Source organism: Artemia franciscana, unplaced genomic scaffold, assembly GCF_032884065.1.
Source record: "Artemia franciscana unplaced genomic scaffold, ASM3288406v1 Scaffold_1300, whole genome shotgun sequence".
In the NCBI taxonomy this organism is placed as follows: Eukaryota; Metazoa; Arthropoda; class Branchiopoda; order Anostraca; family Artemiidae; genus Artemia; species Artemia franciscana.
Window position 1 is genome coordinate 1 of NW_027062787.1, and position 19,720 is coordinate 19,720.

At 38.3% G+C, this 19,720-nt stretch overlaps 1 protein-coding gene across 1 annotated transcript in view; it reads left to right on the plus strand.

Moving 5' to 3' along the window:
• The first annotated feature begins 13,970 nt into the window (after positions 1 to 13,970).
• The window catches only part of LOC136042445 (chloride channel protein 2-like), a 75,173-nt gene continuing 69,423 nt past the window's right edge, over positions 13,971 to 19,720 (plus strand). The window contains exons 1-3 of the mRNA XM_065727409.1: positions 13,971 to 13,994; positions 15,278 to 15,362; positions 16,138 to 16,239. The gene's annotated coding sequence lies outside the window, so the exon portion shown is untranslated. The remainder of the gene's footprint in view (positions 13,995 to 15,277; positions 15,363 to 16,137; positions 16,240 to 19,720) is intronic.

Below are 19,720 nucleotides of genomic sequence, written 5' to 3' on the forward strand. Positions count from 1 at the left end.
AGTTGGATGCCAAGCCTGAAAAATAAAAGCTATGAGCTTGCAGCCCACCCCACACTGCCCCAGCCGTGTTTGAAGCCTACAGTGTTTCTGAAAAACTACAACGTTTTTTTCTAAATACAGTTTTATCTAGAACCCCGTTGTCCTAGTCGAATTGGATGCCAAGCCTGAAAAATAAAAGCTATGAGCTTGCAGCCCACCCCACACTGCCCCAGCCGTGTTTGAAGCCTACAGTGTTTCTGAAAAACTACAACGTTTTTTTTCTAAATACAGTTTTATCTAGAACCCCGTTGTCCTAGTCGAATTGGATGCCAAGCCTGAAAAATAAAAGCTATGAGCTTGCAGCCCACCCCACACTGCCCCAGCCGTGTTTGAAGCCTACAGTGTTTCTGAAAAACTACAACGTTTTTTTCTAAATACAGTTTTATCTAGAACCCCGTTGTCCTAGTCGAATTGGATGCCAAGCCTGAAAAATAAAAGCTATGAGCTTGCAGCCCACCCCACACTGCCCCAGCCGTGTTTGAAGCCTACAGTGTTTCTGAAAAACTACAACGTTTTTTTCTAAATACAGTTTTATCTAGAACCCCGTTGTCCTAGTCGAATTGGATGCCAAGCCTGAAAAATAAAAGCTATGAGCTTGCAGCCCACCCCACACTGCCCCAGCCGTGTTTGAAGCCTACAGTGTTTCTGAAAAACTACAACGTTTTTTTCTAAATACAGTTTTATCTAGAACCCCGTTGTCCTAGTCGAATTGGATGCCAAGCCTGAAAAATAAAAGCTATGAGCTTGCAGCCCACCCCACACTGCCCCAGCCGTGTTTGAAGCCTACAGTGTTTCTGAAAAACTACAACGTTTTTTTCTAAATACAGTTTTATCTAGAACCCCGTTGTCCTAGTCGAATTGGATGCCAAGCCTGAAAAATAAAAGCTATGAGCTTGCAGCCCACCCCACACTGCCCCAGCCGTGTTTGAAGCCTACAGTGTTTCTGAAAAACTACAACGTTTTTTTCTAAATACAGTTTTATCTAGAACCCCGTTGTCCTAGTCGAATTGGATGCCAAGCCTGAAAAATAAAAGCTATGAGCTTGCAGCCCACCCCACACTGCCCCAGCCGTGTTTGAAGCCTACAGTGTTTCTGAAAAACTACAACGTTTTTTTCTAAATACAGTTTTATCTAGAACCCCGTTGTCCTAGTCGAATTGGATGCCAAGCCTGAAAAATAAAAGCTATGAGCTTGCAGCCCACCCCACACTGCCCCAGCCGTGTTTGAAGCCTACAGTGTTTCTGAAAAACTACAACGTTTTTTTCTAAATACAGTTTTATCTAGAACCCCGTTGTCCTAGTCGAATTGGATGCCAAGCCTGAAAAATAAAAGCTATGAGCTTGCAGCCCACCCCACACTGCCCCAGCCGTGTTTGAAGCCTACAGTGTTTCTGAAAAACTACAACGTTTTTTTCTAAATACAGTTTTATCTAGAACCCCGTTGTCCTAGTCGAATTGGATGCCAAGCCTGAAAAATAAAAGCTATGAGCTTGCAGCCCACCCCACACTGCCCCAGCCGTGTTTGAAGCCTACAGTGTTTCTGAAAAACTACAACGTTTTTTTCTAAATACAGTTTTATCTAGAACCCCGTTGTCCTAGTCGAATTGGATGCCAAGCCTGAAAAATAAAAGCTATGAGCTTGCAGCCCACCCCACACTGCCCCAGCCGTGTTTGAAGCCTACAGTGTTTCTGAAAAACTACAACGTTTTTTTCTAAATACAGTTTTATCTAGAACCCCGTTGTCCTAGTCGAATTGGATGCCAAGCCTGAAAAATAAAAGCTATGAGCTTGCAGCCCACCCCACACTGCCCCAGCCGTGTTTGAAGCCTACAGTGTTTCTGAAAAACTACAACGTTTTTTTCTAAATACAGTTTTATCTAGAACCCCGTTGTCCTAGTCGAATTGGATGCCAAGCCTGAAAAATAAAAGCTATGAGCTTGCAGCCCACCCCACACTGCCCCAGCCGTGTTTGAAGCCTACAGTGTTTCTGAAAAACTACAACGTTTTTTTCTAAATACAGTTTTATCTAGAACCCCGTTGTCCTAGTCGAATTGGATGCCAAGCCTGAAAAATAAAAGCTATGAGCTTGCAGCCCACCCCACACTGCCCCAGCCGTGTTTGAAGCCTACAGTGTTTCTGAAAAACTACAACGTTTTTTTCTAAATACAGTTTTATCTAGAACCCCGTTGTCCTAGTCGAATTGGATGCCAAGCCTGAAAAATAAAAGCTATGAGCTTGCAGCCCACCCCACACTGCCCCAGCCGTGTTTGAAGCCTACAGTGTTTCTGAAAAACTACAACGTTTTTTTCTAAATACAGTTTTATCTAGAACCCCGTTGTCCTAGTCGAATTGGATGCCAAGCCTGAAAAATAAAAGCTATGAGCTTGCAGCCCACCCCACACTGCCCCAGCCGTGTTTGAAGCCTACAGTGTTTCTGAAAAACTACAACGTTTTTTTCTAAATACAGTTTTATCTAGAACCCCGTTGTCCTAGTCGAATTGGATGCCAAGCCTGAAAAATAAAAGCTATGAGCTTGCAGCCCACCCCACACTGCCCCAGCCGTGTTTGAAGCCTACAGTGTTTCTGAAAAACTACAACGTTTTTTTCTAAATACAGTTTTATCTAGAACCCCGTTGTCCTAGTCGAATTGGATGCCAAGCCTGAAAAATAAAAGCTATGAGCTTGCAGCCCACCCCACACTGCCCCAGCCGTGTTTGAAGCCTACAGTGTTTCTGAAAAACTACAACGTTTTTTTCTAAATACAGTTTTATCTAGAACCCCGTTGTCCTAGTCGAATTGGATGCCAAGCCTGAAAAATAAAAGCTATGAGCTTGCAGCCCACCCCACACTGCCCCAGCCGTGTTTGAAGCCTACAGTGTTTCTGAAAAACTACAACGTTTTTTTCTAAATACAGTTTTATCTAGAACCCCGTTGTCCTAGTCGAATTGGATGCCAAGCCTGAAAAATAAAAGCTATGAGCTTGCAGCCCACCCCACACTGCCCCAGCCGTGTTTGAAGCCTACAGTGTTTCTGAAAAACTACAACGTTTTTTTCTAAATACAGTTTTATCTAGAACCCCGTTGTCCTAGTCGAATTGGATGCCAAGCCTGAAAAATAAAAGCTATGAGCTTGCAGCCCACCCCACACTGCCCCAGCCGTGTTTGAAGCCTACAGTGTTTCTGAAAAACTACAACGTTTTTTTCTAAATACAGTTTTATCTAGAACCCCGTTGTCCTAGTCGAATTGGATGCCAAGCCTGAAAAATAAAAGCTATGAGCTTGCAGCCCACCCCACACTGCCCCAGCCGTGTTTGAAGCCTACAGTGTTTCTGAAAAACTACAACGTTTTTTTCTAAATACAGTTTTATCTAGAACCCCGTTGTCCTAGTCGAATTGGATGCCAAGCCTGAAAAATAAAAGCTATGAGCTTGCAGCCCACCCCACACTGCCCCAGCCGTGTTTGAAGCCTACAGTGTTTCTGAAAAACTACAACGTTTTTTTCTAAATACAGTTTTATCTAGAACCCCGTTGTCCTAGTCGAATTGGATGCCAAGCCTGAAAAATAAAAGCTATGAGCTTGCAGCCCACCCCACACTGCCCCAGCCGTGTTTGAAGCCTACAGTGTTTCTGAAAAACTACAACGTTTTTTTCTAAATACAGTTTTATCTAGAACCCCGTTGTCCTAGTCGAATTGGATGCCAAGCCTGAAAAATAAAAGCTATGAGCTTGCAGCCCACCCCACACTGCCCCAGCCGTGTTTGAAGCCTACAGTGTTTCTGAAAAACTACAACGTTTTTTTCTAAATACAGTTTTATCTAGAACCCCGTTGTCCTAGTCGAATTGGATGCCAAGCCTGAAAAATAAAAGCTATGAGCTTGCAGCCCACCCCACACTGCCCCAGCCGTGTTTGAAGCCTACAGTGTTTCTGAAAAACTACAACGTTTTTTTCTAAATACAGTTTTATCTAGAACCCCGTTGTCCTAGTCGAATTGGATGCCAAGCCTGAAAAATAAAAGCTATGAGCTTGCAGCCCACCCCACACTGCCCCAGCCGTGTTTGAAGCCTACAGTGTTTCTGAAAAACTACAACGTTTTTTTCTAAATACAGTTTTATCTAGAACCCCGTTGTCCTAGTCGAATTGGATGCCAAGCCTGAAAAATAAAAGCTATGAGCTTGCAGCCCACCCCACACTGCCCCAGCCGTGTTTGAAGCCTACAGTGTTTCTGAAAAACTACAACGTTTTTTTCTAAATACAGTTTTATCTAGAACCCCGTTGTCCTAGTCGAATTGGATGCCAAGCCTGAAAAATAAAAGCTATGAGCTTGCAGCCCACCCCACACTGCCCCAGCCGTGTTTGAAGCCTACAGTGTTTCTGAAAAACTACAACGTTTTTTTCTAAATACAGTTTTATCTAGAACCCCGTTGTCCTAGTCGAATTGGATGCCAAGCCTGAAAAATAAAAGCTATGAGCTTGCAGCCCACCCCACACTGCCCCAGCCGTGTTTGAAGCCTACAGTGTTTCTGAAAAACTACAACGTTTTTTTCTAAATACAGTTTTATCTAGAACCCCGTTGTCCTAGTCGAATTGGATGCCAAGCCTGAAAAATAAAAGCTATGAGCTTGCAGCCCACCCCACACTGCCCCAGCCGTGTTTGAAGCCTACAGTGTTTCTGAAAAACTACAACGTTTTTTTCTAAATACAGTTTTATCTAGAACCCCGTTGTCCTAGTCGAATTGGATGCCAAGCCTGAAAAATAAAAGCTATGAGCTTGCAGCCCACCCCACACTGCCCCAGCCGTGTTTGAAGCCTACAGTGTTTCTGAAAAACTACAACGTTTTTTTCTAAATACAGTTTTATCTAGAACCCCGTTGTCCTAGTCGAATTGGATGCCAAGCCTGAAAAATAAAAGCTATGAGCTTGCAGCCCACCCCACACTGCCCCAGCCGTGTTTGAAGCCTACAGTGTTTCTGAAAAACTACAACGTTTTTTTCTAAATACAGTTTTATCTAGAACCCCGTTGTCCTAGTCGAATTGGATGCCAAGCCTGAAAAATAAAAGCTATGAGCTTGCAGCCCACCCCACACTGCCCCAGCCGTGTTTGAAGCCTACAGTGTTTCTGAAAAACTACAACGTTTTTTTCTAAATACAGTTTTATCTAGAACCCCGTTGTCCTAGTCGAATTGGATGCCAAGCCTGAAAAATAAAAGCTATGAGCTTGCAGCCCACCCCACACTGCCCCAGCCGTGTTTGAAGCCTACAGTGTTTCTGAAAAACTACAACGTTTTTTTCTAAATACAGTTTTATCTAGAACCCCGTTGTCCTAGTCGAATTGGATGCCAAGCCTGAAAAATAAAAGCTATGAGCTTGCAGCCCACCCCACACTGCCCCAGCCGTGTTTGAAGCCTACAGTGTTTCTGAAAAACTACAACGTTTTTTTCTAAATACAGTTTTATCTAGAACCCCGTTGTCCTAGTCGAATTGGATGCCAAGCCTGAAAAATAAAAGCTATGAGCTTGCAGCCCACCCCACACTGCCCCAGCCGTGTTTGAAGCCTACAGTGTTTCTGAAAAACTACAACGTTTTTTTCTAAATACAGTTTTATCTAGAACCCCGTTGTCCTAGTCGAATTGGATGCCAAGCCTGAAAAATAAAAGCTATGAGCTTGCAGCCCACCCCACACTGCCCCAGCCGTGTTTGAAGCCTACAGTGTTTCTGAAAAACTACAACGTTTTTTTCCAAATACAGTTTTATCTAGAACCCCGTTGTCCTAGTCGAATTGGATGCCAAGCCTGAAAAATAAAAGCTATGAGCTTGCAGCCCACCCCACACTGCCCCAGCCGTGTTTGAAGCCTACAGTGTTTCTGAAAAACTACAACGTTTTTTTCTAAATACAGTTTTATCTAGAACCCCGTTGTCCTAGTCGAATTGGATGCCAAGCCTGAAAAATAAAAGCTATGAGCTTGCAGCCCACCCCACACTGCCCCAGCCGTGTTTGAAGCCTACAGTGTTTCTGAAAAACTACAACGTTTTTTTCTAAATACAGTTTTATCTAGAACCCCGTTGTCCTAGTCGAATTGGATGCCAAGCCTGAAAAATAAAAGCTATGAGCTTGCAGCCCACCCCACACTGCCCCAGCCGTGTTTGAAGCCTACAGTGTTTCTGAAAAACTACAACGTTTTTTTCTAAATACAGTTTTATCTAGAACCCCGTTGTCCTAGTCGAATTGGATGCCAAGCCTGAAAAATAAAAGCTATGAGCTTGCAGCCCACCCCACACTGCCCCAGCCGTGTTTGAAGCCTACAGTGTTTCTGAAAAACTACAACGTTTTTTTCTAAATACAGTTTTATCTAGAACCCCGTTGTCCTAGTCGAATTGGATGCCAAGCCTGAAAAATAAAAGCTATGAGCTTGCAGCCCACCCCACACTGCCCCAGCCGTGTTTGAAGCCTACAGTGTTTCTGAAAAACTACAACGTTTTTTTCTAAATACAGTTTTATCTAGAACCCCGTTGTCCTAGTCGAATTGGATGCCAAGCCTGAAAAATAAAAGCTATGAGCTTGCAGCCCACCCCACACTGCCCCAGCCGTGTTTGAAGCCTACAGTGTTTCTGAAAAACTACAACGTTTTTTTCTAAATACAGTTTTATGTAGAACCCCGTTGTCCTAGTCGAATTGGATGCCAAGCCTGAAAAATAAAAGCTATGAGCTTGCAGCCCACCCCACACTGCCCCAGCCGTGTTTGAAGCCTACAGTGTTTCTGAAAAACTACAACGTTTTTTTCTAAATACAGTTTTATCTAGAACCCCGTTGTCCTAGTCGAATTGGATGCCAAGCCTGAAAAATAAAAGCTATGAGCTTGCAGCCCACCCCACACTGCCCCAGCCGTGTTTGAAGCCTACAGTGTTTCTGAAAAACTACAACGTTTTTTTCTAAATACAGTTTTATCTAGAACCCCGTTGTCCTAGTCGAATTGGATGCCAAGCCTGAAAAATAAAAGCTATGAGCTTGCAGCCCACCCCACACTGCCCCAGCCGTGTTTGAAGCCTACAGTGTTTCTGAAAAACTACAACGTTTTTTTCTAAATACAGTTTTATCTAGAACCCCGTTGTCCTAGTCGAATTGGATGCCAAGCCTGAAAAATAAAAGCTATGAGCTTGCAGCCCACCCCACACTGCCCCAGCCGTGTTTGAAGCCTACAGTGTTTCTGAAAAACTACAACGTTTTTTTCTAAATACAGTTTTATCTAGAACCCCGTTGTCCTAGTCGAATTGGATGCCAAGCCTGAAAAATAAAAGCTATGAGCTTGCAGCCCACCCCACACTGCCCCAGCCGTGTTTGAAGCCTACAGTGTTTCTGAAAAACTACAACGTTTTTTTCTAAATACAGTTTTATCTAGAACCCCGTTGTCCTAGTCGAATTGGATGCCAAGCCTGAAAAATAAAAGCTATGAGCTTGCAGCCCACCCCACACTGCCCCAGCCGTGTTTGAAGCCTACAGTGTTTCTGAAAAACTACAACGTTTTTTTTCTAAATACAGTTTTATCTAGAACCCCGTTGTCCTAGTCGAATTGGATGCCAAGCCTGAAAAATAAAAGCTATGAGCTTGCAGCCCACCCCACACTGCCCCATCCGTGTTTGAAGCCTACAGTGTTTCTGAAAAACTACAACGTTTTTTTTCTAAATACAGTTTTATCTAGAACCCCGTTGTCCTAGTCGAATTGGATGCCAAGCCTGAAAAATAAAAGCTATGAGCTTGCAGCCCACCCCACACTGCCCCATCCGTGTTTGAAGCCTACAGTGTTTCTGAAAAACTACAACGTTTTTTTTCTAAATACAGTTTTATCTAGAACCCCGTTGTCCTAGTCGAATTGGATGCCAAGCCTGAAAAATAAAAGCTATGAGCTTGCAGCCCACCCCACACTGCCCCATCCGTGTTTGAAGCCTACAGTGTTTCTGAAAAACTACAACGTTTTTTTCTAAATACAGTTTTATCTAGAACCCCGTTGTCCTAGTCGAATTGGATGCCAAGCCTGAAAAATAAAAGCTATGAGCTTGCAGCCCACCCCACACTGCCCCAGCCGTGTTTGAAGCCTACAGTGTTTCTGAAAAACTACAACGTTTTTTTCTAAATACAGTTTTATCTAGAACCCCGTTGTCCTAGTCGAATTGGATGCCAAGCCTGAAAAATAAAAGCTATGAGCTTGCAGCCCACCCCACACTGCCCCAGCCGTGTTTGAAGCCTACAGTGTTTCTGAAAAACTACAACATTTTTTTCTAAATACAGTTTTATCTAGAACCCCGTTGTCCTAGTCGAATTGGATGCCAAGCCTGAAAAATAAAAGCTATGAGCTTGCAGCCCACCCCACACTGCCCCATCCGTGTTTGAAGCCTACAGTGTTTCTGAAAAACTACAACGTTTTTTTTTCTAAATACAGTTTTATCTAGAACCCCGTTGTCCTAGTCGAATTGGATGCCAAGCCTGAAAAATAAAAGCTATGAGCTTGCAGCCCACCCCACACTGCCCCAGCCGTGTTTGAAGCCTACAGTGTTTCTGAAAAACTACAACGTTTTTTTCTAAATACAGTTTTATCTAGAACCCCGTTGTCCTAGTCGAATTGGATGCCAAGCCTGAAAAATAAAAGCTATGAGCTTGCAGCCCACCCCACACTGCCCCAGCCGTGTTTGAAGCCTACAGTGTTTCTGAAAAACTACAACGTTTTTTTTCTAAATACAGTTTTATCTAGAACCCCGTTGTCCTAGTCGAATTGGATGCCAAGCCTGAAAAATAAAAGCTATGAGCTTGCAGCCCACCCCACACTGCCCCATCCGTGTTTGAAGCCTACAGTGTTTCTGAAAAACTACAACGTTTTTTTTCTAAATACAGTTTTATCTAGAACCCCGTTGTCCTAGTCGAATTGGATGCCAAGCCTGAAAAATCAAAGCTATGAGCTTGCAGCCCACCCCACACTGCCCCATCCGTGTTAGAAGCCTACAGTGTTTCTGAAAAACTACAACGTTTTTTTTCTAAATACAGTTTTATCTAGAACCCCGTTGTCCTAGTCGAATTGGATGCCAAGCCTGAAAAATAAAACCTACGAGCTTGCAGCCCACCCCACACTGCCCCATCCGTGTTAGAAGCCTACAGTGTTTCTGAAAAACTACAACGTTTTTTTCTAAATACAGTTTTATCTAGAACCCCGTTGTCCTAGTCGAATTGGATGCCAAGCCTGAAAAATAAAAGCTATGAGCTTGCAGCCCACCCCACACTGCCCCAGCCATGTTTGAAGCCTACAGTGTTTCTGAAAAACTACAACGTTTTTTTTCTAAATACAGTTTTATCTAGAACCCCGTTGTCCTAGTCGAATTGGATGCCAAGCTTGAAAAATAAAAGCTATGAGCTTGCAGCCCACCCCACACTGCCCCAGCCGTGTCTGAAGCCTGCCTGACATGAAAAGAAATTCACCGCTGCTAATCTAAAGTGTCTACATTATTTTTCCTAGGGACGCTCTATTTTGTCAAAAATATCTCAAAATGACGGAAAGTTTTCTGTTATTCAAATGAAATGAAAATATACGGGTAAAAATAACGGGTAAAATTTAATTTAGGCGGTGAAAAAATATTAAAAAAAGAAACATATGAGCTAATATATGTTTTTTATTCTATTAAAATCTCGAGCATTTCGTTTTCACGTTTAGAAGCCTATGTCAAAGGAAATAAAAAAAAAGAAAAAGAAAAAACTTATAATAAGAATACTTTATCAGACGTAAGTTGTTCTTGTTTTTCTTTTTTCCCTTTCAGATATGAGCTGTTTTCGTTTCTTTTTTTTCTCTGTGGTATGGCGTTATTTTCATCTCTTTATTCTAGTGTGTCTTAATTGCTTGGTCTAGTTTTTCTTTTTTTTTCTTTTTTTTTTTTGTATGAACATTTTGTCACTGTCTGAGTTGATTTTGACCATAATTATTGATTTTGGTTTCCTTTCAATTATGGGCAATTTTTGAGCAAATGGTTGGCGTGTTACATGAAAATCTTTTTAATGGACTTAATCAGAATGGTCTTTGAAAGATTTACATTAGTAGACATTAGGATTCCTTGTACTACATAGACAATAGACAATTCAAGGCCCTCCTTTCAGCGTACTTCCCAGATCCCCGTATGTTACTAAATTAAACAATTAAAGATAAGACAAATTAATAACTTAGCTAGTGAAGCGTGGTTTTTACCTATATTAAGCATTGCCAGTAAACCACATTGTCATCACAGTTGTTAGGGCATGAAATGACGGGTTTCCCGTTGTTAAAACCTGTTTAAACCGGCTTGATTTATAATTCATTCTTTTGTACTAAAAGTTTAACTAAATAAACATATTTTACTTTTTTAAACCATAGCTGAACCATGCTATTGGTGACTAAGCAGTTTCTAATTAACATAAGTCGTTGATAGGCAATTACCAGCTTTTAGGGTCACATGCGTTTTTATGTAATGTGAAGAAGATGTTACATGCGTATGAAAGGAGATTTTCTATGCAGAGCCGTAGCCAGGATTTCTTTTCGGAGGGGGGGGGGATTTCACATTTTTGGGTAGAGTGGTTCTAAAGAAATTTCAAAAAACGCATCAAAAATTTGTTTGTATTCATTTTTGCTACGTTTTTACGAGTCGAACAAACATTTCGGTGTGTGTATCAAACTCACTGTCCCCCGGGATACGGACTTGGTTCTATGGAAGAAAAATTGAGTTCTATGAAAGAGTGTGCACATGGGTACCAATTCACGAAAATGCTGGGGGGGGGGGTAAATTGTATTCTCGATATTGGGATGAGGGTAATCTTAATGTTTTCTTCGAATGTTTCAATGAAAAATTGAAAGGTATTTTCCGAAACGTAAGTGGGGAAATTGACGCTATGGATCAAAGTAGAGTAAGACTCATTCTTCTTGGAATGCGTTTTTATGTAATGTGAAGAAAATGGTAAATGCGTATGAAAGGAGATGTTCTATGCCGAGCCGTATCCAGAATTTTTTTTCGAGGGGGGAAGGGTTTACAGATCTTTATTTTTTGGGGGGAGTGTATTAAAACCCTCAAAAGACTTATCAAAAATTTTTCATATTCATTTTTGCTACGTTATTACGAGTCTTTTCGGGGGGAGGTTCAAATCACCTAGCCCCCCTGGATACGGACTTGGTTCTATGGAGGAAAAAAAAGGATTCTATGAAAGAGTATGCACAGGGGTACCAATTCACGAAAATGTTAAGGGGGGCAAATAGTATTCTCAAAATTGGGATGGGGGTAATCTTAATGTTTTATTCGATTTTTTCAATGAAACTTTAAAATGTTTTTTTTTTTTCGAAATGTAAGTGGGGAAATTGACGCTCCTGACTAAACGTTTACGAGCTGAAAGAGAATTTCATAGATGTCCAGATTTCATTTTCACTGTCCTTGGTACTTCAAAGGTTTGGACTGTGTGGGAAAGTTCATCGTCAATATTTGTTAAGTACATACGTTTCTTGGCGATGTGTTGTGTAAGTCCTCCTACACCGTCTGCAGTTAATCAATAATAATAATTTGAAAATCTCTCGAGTAAGCACAAAATTGTTAAAATAAACAAATGCTGAGTTTCTTAAAAAGTAACGTATCATGCATTTCTGAAGTTCATTCTCTCTTTGCGGTAGGTGACGTCAGAGTCGTCTTATTTTTTTGCCGTTAAATTGTAAAAAAAAAGGAAGAATATGTGCATTATGCCATTACAACCACAATAAATTTTTATTGTACCTGATCAGTGATGTCGATTCAGGGAGCTGAAAGGGGGGGGGGCACAAAATAAGTTTTTGAGAAAATAGGGGGTTAATTTTGTTGTTTTTTCAATTTGTTCAATGAGAGTACCAAAAACAGCCATTTTTCTATGAAAAAGGCTTTTTATATATTTACGAAAAATCTCAAGGGGGAGACTAAAAATCTCAAGGGGCAAATGACCCACTCCTTCTCAAATTAAAGTCACTGCGCTTGATACTGTTAAAATAAACATTACATCTGAGCTGGCCATAAAGTTTCCTGTATTTATCGTCAGTATTTGCAAAATCCATTCTTTTCCTCATGATCATCTTACACCGTCTGCAGCTAATCCATAAAATGCTTTGAAAACTATTGAGTAAACATAAAATATTTAATTTGTATCATAATGCAAGAACACACAAGTTCATTATTGAATATGTAACGATACGTTACGTTACGTAGCGTATACGTTACGTTACGTAACGTATACGTTACGTTACGTAACGTATACGTTACGTTACGTATCGTCGTTGCAGTTGCGCAACAGCAAAAACACACACACAGCGCCCCAGTACTGCCTCGTTAAAGAACAACAAATTGTTCAACATTCTTTTTTATTATTATTGCAATGGTGGAATCTATTGTTAAAATCTATTAAAAATGAGGAGTTTTCCAAAAAACTTCTTGGAATCATTTTTCCTTAAAATGCCTTATTTTTCTTTGAATATCTCGTCTGACCACTATTTTAGAGAGAGGAAATTGAATCAGTTTTTAACGATACTCATCTCTTATACCCATCACACTCTTGATATGAAGTTCTTGGTCTGACAGAACCGGTTTCTTTCTGCAGTTTCTTCCAGTTTAGCGTTAGAGAGTGTATATACACTGCATTATATATATATTTTAATCAAACATTTTAGTTAGTATTTTGTTAGGTTAGGTTAGAAACCGCTTAATATAATGCATTCTGGGAGCCTGATTTCCATAATTCTCTGTTGTAGTTTCCATAATTTTGTTACTGAAGCGTTTTATTTTCATCATACTTAGCTATATGTCATTAGGATTAACCTAACTTAACCTCTTGAGTGTGGTATAAGGGATAAGTACCCGGATGATTAACAACCAAATTTTATCTTAACATCTATTTCTAATAATATAAAAAAAATACTATTACTGACAATAATTTATCTTTTAATTTAATTCGCGCACAACATCATTAAGGTAAAAAAAATAGTGTAATTCTGGTAAATCCTTCGTGTTACTGAACTTTTTTGTCTATATTTTGTTTTTGTATATGATTATATTTTATTTTTGTGTAATAAGTTCCAGTAAACTCTCTATGCCCCTCATTCTTTTTTCGTTATAGAGTAATTTATCAGTAACAGTCGGAGGAATGTAATGTTAGTGCATATCCATTTCTAGTAATATATATATATATATTATTTTGAAAAACAATGGATCTTCGGTCAACATAACTCACTTTGCGAACAACACCCTAGAATTCTGAAAAATAATAGATCTTCAGTCAACATAACTTACTTTGCGAACAACACCTTAGAGACAAACTATTTCTTAATTTTGGCAAATTTCTGTGCTTTGAAGACCGGCTGCCTGTTGTATATTTAAAATAATGGGTTTTTGTAGCTCCTTCTTCCCCCTGAGTATAAAGTGGTTTATTAGTAATAGTAGGGAAAAGATAAAGATAGCGCAAGTGACGTTATACGGGAAAGTCTAGGAAAATATTAACTTCGCCAAGTGGAGGTGTGATGCCTGCTCTTTGCAGCTGCTTCTGGAACAGTATTTATGACCATAAAACTGTCGCGCGAGATTTAAAGAAAAATACTTGAAAAATATTGTACTTAAAATATATAAATGTTATGCTTTGAACCTATTGAATATATCCTTCGGTTAACTTAGTTTGTGACCAAGAGCCTTAAGGCAAAATTGTTCCTTTTAATTTCGACAATTCTTTCGCGCTCTGAAAGACTTTCCCTGTGTGTAAACATTTGTGTATATATTGAAGTTTTATTTTGTAGTGGAATCGCTTCATACCATCCTGCCCATTAATATCATAAATTAGTTTATTATTAATGGTAGAGGAAGATGGGCATGCGACGTGAAATAAGAAGACTAGAACAATATCAACGTTGCCATTTTGAGATGTCGTAAGCCCTCTTTGCAGGTACTTCTACAAAGGTACATGAAAAAAAAATCTGGGTGGGATTAATACAAATGACTTAAAAATATAAAACTATCAAAATATCTCTTTGGCTAATTTGCGAATAGTGTCCTTAAGGCAATTTTTCGCTGGCTCTTGATGAAGTAACTGTTTGTCTAACCTCAATAAGAAAATATGCAGAATTAATTTCTCTAAGTAGCTTTCTATTATCCATCAGTATACTAATTATTTTATTATTTCTGACTAGCCTAATTAAAAAATTATCGAGGCCTTGGTGTTACATCTTTTTCATCATACAAAAACCTAACGAAAGAGAAAGGGGAAATTTGTGAAATTGTAGGCTGCGTATTTGAGAACTAAACAGGGTTTCATATAACATTATAAAAAAGATTTTACTACAAAGAAGTTTTTGACAAATTTTGAGCAAATTGGGACGCTACAAGTGGAAGCGCCGAGAAATTCGTGCTTTCTGAGGCTGATAAACTAGTAAAACGTGCATAAAAACAAAAAAGCGTCCAAGTAGGATGGGATTCTTAAGCATAGCACTCGTCTCCCTAGAAGAATTTTTGCCCACTGGGGGGGGGGGCTGGAATTCCTACAAAAAGGGTCTAAGTTAGTCTCTTTCAAACAAAAATCACTTGAAGTTGTTTTTTTTTCATTTAACGTTGCATTAGTTTAATTAACTTCGTACTTTTAATACGTGTCATGAAAAATTTTACTTCAATTCGACTCTTGAAATTTTATTTCAAAACGCTTTAAAATATGTACTTGTTTTTTTCTCTGGGCCTATCAAGCCCGAAAACTTAGGATATATTTCCTAGCAGTAACCCCGTCCGGGTAGTCCTATCATGAATGTCCTTTTGGAGGATTGGAAAAATTTCCAATAACTGATAGAATAACTTAACAGTTAGAATAAATTACCGTCTTTGCGGGCTTTCATGAAGCGGCGATCAAACTGCCGAAATGCCCTAATTTATTGGTTATTTTAACATTATATGCACCAGTTTTGGTTTTGAGCCGGAGATATAACATATAGTAGCCATTTGCACGAATACCGAACCTTATCCATTGATTGTTTCTTCCATAACATTTCCAAACCGTGGTTTAGAGTAAGGCAGAAGTCTTTTTTTGGTCACACATTTTTTGTCATATTCCATGGATAATTTGACTCAAAATCCTCCATTAGGAATATTTTGTAATAAAGATACACCCATTCATCTAAATAGGTATGATTCTCCTGTGTGTCCAAATGCAAGTGAAAAATCTGTATTGTATAAATGTATATTTCCCTTTTTTTCAGTTACAATTACCACCATCTACAAGACAAACTTTCAAATTGATTACGCATATGATCCTGCCGAACTACTCATCTATGCTTTCATTGGGTAAGACATTTTTTCAACTTCTTTTATTAGCTGCTCATAGATATAATTAAACTAGGAACAAGAAGGACTACGAGTTCTTTTAATTAAAGAAATACTAATGGGCTATTTTCAAAGTATCTGAAATTGACAGACAAATGCGAACTTTAATTCGAACCATATATTTGAAGATTTGCACGTAAACTTTGACCGAATTATTCAGATCAAATAAAAAAAAGAGGCTTACTTTCTTTGACCCATACAGATCATGCCTTAGGTCTGTCGTTTTTTATCGTGAATGCACCAGTTTTGGTTTATCGAAAATTTGGTTGTTTTTACGGCAAATTTTTCACCCGCTGTTCTGATAATACAAATTATTGTCTTCCGTTACGATTTTAGTCGGAAAACTGGTGCAATTTATCTCAAAGCGTTGACAATGCTGCCCTGTAAACGTTCCTGTTGTTTTTTGTTAAAGGAAGTTCAAAAAGCATAAATCCAGGGAAACCCTAGGGAAATTGCTGGCTTGCGGTGCATCTTGCCGTAAATTTTCATTGTCCTGACGTCAATAAAATTGTAATAAAAGAGAAAATCGACTGTGAGCTACGAGAAGAAGCTAGCAATGGTAAGCAAACTGGACCCACGCAAACTGGACCCACGCCGGGCGATAGGCGAGGTTAGTTACCTGAATAAGATTTGCCCTCTTCCCCTTAGACTTTGATTAAAACTCTTGCATGATACTTGCTTTGTTACATCTGACTAGCCGTTTGGATTATTCGTTAATATTTCTTCTTTTTTTCAGTGCTTTTGGTGGATTTACAGGTGCGCTTTTTGTATGTCTTCAGCGCCAGTATGTTACTTTCATAAGGAATAACAAAATAATCAAAAAGATACTAGCCAAAAAGTAAGTCAAACTTATAAATGGATTTGCTTAAGTACATTGAAATATAAGTATATTTAACTGTAATTTTGTTGTTTAAGTATGTTAAAAATATTAATTTATTATTATATTAAGTTATAATAGGTTTATTTTAAGCTATATTACGTTCAATTTATATAAAGATACTAGCCAAGAAGTAAGTCAAACCCTTAAATAGTTTCGTTTTGATCGTTATACTATTTTAAACAAAATGACTATCTAAAAGGAGTTTTCGGATGTCTTTGGGCGAGAGGAAGCCTGAAAGGGAAGTGGAAGGGGGGGGGGCTGATTTTCCTCTGATCACCTTTGTTTCTTAATAGGGGTAGTAGAACTTAAATTTTCAATCGAATCCCTTGCAAAGTTTCTACGACCACCTCTTTCATATGAAGGGGCTCTGGGAAAAAAAGATAAACGATATATTAAAGTCTTATAGCTCTTTACTACAAGCAACGCAAGAGTGTTGGCCCTGATTATTTTACTGCAAACGCTAATTAATTGCCGAGTAGTAATTATGGCAGTAATTATAAGGTAATAGTTATTCTTTTTGGGTAACGACATTAAGTTCCAAAACACGGTAAAGCCAGCCTTCCAAGGTATGAAAACGACTGGGTAGTGTATCAATTATCCCAGCGTATTAAAGAAAACATAATAGAAATGGTCTGTCCATTTTTCAAACCAGTCACTTACCATTTGAAATATATTTGGTATGCTGAAAAAAGTAAAATCAAAATATTTTTCTTTTCCAGGGTTATAGTAGGCTCAGCTGAACTAGAAAAAAGAATCTGCTTGCTTGAAAAGGCAGCTTGTTCGCTGTAGACAGCTTTTTTAAATAGGAAAAAGAAAATATAACCTTTTCCCATCCTATTTAATATGGTCATGAAAATTGTTCCAAGCTTGAAAAGAAAACTTAAAAAAATATGTTAGGTGACTGCACTAAACCATCCAAAATTAGCAAAAATAATATGGTGACTGCATTACCCATCAAAAATAAGAATAAATTAGATAGACCGTCAAAAATAAGCAAAATAAGATACTGACTGTTGTAAACCATTAAAATAAGCAAAAATTAGATAGTGATCGCATTAAACATCAAAAATAAGTGAAAATAAGATATTGCCTGCATTAAGCCATCAAAATGAGCAAAAATTAAATAGTGACTGCATTAAACCGTCAAAAAATAAGAATCAAAAATAGGATAGTGACTGCATTAGACTACCAAAAATTAAAAATAGTTGTGGGCATCAAGCCATGGCTAAATGTAGAAAAAGCAAGCACAGATATTTCAATTGAGTGAGAGGCAAATCTGGCATAAAACCCCTTATTAGGAATGTATAAAAATGATGTTCCTTTATTTGTTGATAGATAAGACTATCTATTATCCGTTTATGCGTCATTCCTAGGGCAGAAGAACTAAGGTAGAAGAACTAATGCAGTTGGTTTAATTGCTTAATTGGATGGCTACATGCATTAGACCAGGAAAAATAAGCAAAACTAAGACTCTAACTGCATTTAGCCATTCAGTTGAATTATAATCTAAGAAGCGTGAATGATACAAAACTGTTGCAGAAAGTTTTCCAGGTCAAGATACCCATTTACCCATTTTGTGTGTGATCCTACCATCCGTCTGCTCCACAGGGTCATTCGTAATAACCTACCATTAGAAAGAAATTTGTGCTAATGAAAACATTGGCCTTAGTTCTCACATCCTGCGTTTTGCGGAAAAATACAATTTGAGCTATCCATTTAATTTGTGAAATAAATGTACAGGAATCCTTTGTTTACTGCAGGTATGATGTGAAAAACCGGAACAACCCCTATCTTATTTAAAGACAAATTTTAATGCATTTGTCGCTGTTCAACTTCAATTATTGCACCAAAATAATCAGCAACCTGCCAAAAATTGCAACAAATTTTCAGAAAAATAATCCGTTTTTTAATGAGAAATAATCAGTTTCCCAATTTATTCCATTTTTAACAATTAGTTAATCATTTGATTCTTAACCACGATTCCTCGTATGCGTAGGGAATTTCAGCCTACGCGCATTTTCAGTTTTCTGCAAAAACACTGGTAAAAATTTGCACGTAAAACTGCCAGTAGAGACTCCCCCTTTCCTTTTTCCTTATTTTCGAAGAATTGAGTATCCTAATTATTTTTCAAATTCGTGGGCTTCTAATACAAAAGATCATTTTCTTCATATCTTTGTGGCCGTGCCCGATAACTCATAAATAGGAGTATTAACAAACATCAAAACGAGAAGAACAATAGGGAATTATTTTTGTAATACAGTTTAAATCTAATTTGAATGAATATTTCGGCCCTATGTCCAAGGGTCATCTTCAGCAAAACATAAATATATAAAAGAAGAAAAACTTACAACAACAAACGGCCAACAAAACTAAAATGAAATTTTTTTAAAACAGTTCCACTATCCTTACTTCAGCGACTTTCAACCAGGACTGATAAATAAAGTGAGATGAAACAAGGCAATTCATTGAAATGAAAGAAGCATAATTAAAAACATGTTTTTGGTGCTAATATTGCTTTCTTGGCTGATCTGACATCCAAGGTCTATTTGAGACTGGTTCTGTGTTATTATCTATTGTTTTTTTAAATATATTGTAAGATAGTTTTAAGTTAAATGTGTGTGTAGAGCATTTAGTGAATATTCCCCCAAGTCCCTATTTAAGGAAATATTATTATTAATCTTTTGTCTGATTTCAATTGCTTCTCAAACTACCTGGTTTATGCCTATTCCATTGCTAATTAAAGCAGACTCTTCAAAAAGTATTTTGGGGCTAGGATTTTCAAATACATGGCTGCTCAAAGCAGAATGAGTATCTTAGGATACTCATTTCCAAAAAAAATATGTCCCTGATACAGTTTAGTTCTGCTGTGATGTAGGAACCAGAACAAGTGCTTAGGTCACGATCAGCGAGACATATTACGACAGCTCTTTTAACTTGTGGAGGGTGGCTTGATTAAAAATTTAAATATTTTTTGTTTTCTGTCGGTTTTCTGTAAATAGTAAAATTGAGTTTATCTAAGCTACGAATAATTAACACATCTGGAAATGAGATTTTATTTACAGTTTCAATTTCTAGGGTAAACTGTAAATTTCTATCATATGTATTAATGTTATCTAAAAAACTCCTAAATTCAATTTCCCCATAATTCCAAAGTGAAACTACGTAATCCATGTAACCTCCCCAAAAAATATGTATCAAGAAATATGAATTTAACGCCCAATTTTCAATATGCCCAGCATAAATATTCACCAGTAACCCGGAGAGGGGCGTACCCATCGGTAGCCCATTAATTTCCTGCTAAAATGAATTACGGAATTGAAAATCCATTGATTACTTGTTACAGAGTTTAACCAAGGTCATTTAGACCTCGCAACCTATTCCTGCTGCTGAAACTGTTAATAAATGATCATTTTCGTGTATTTTATTTTATTTATTCGTA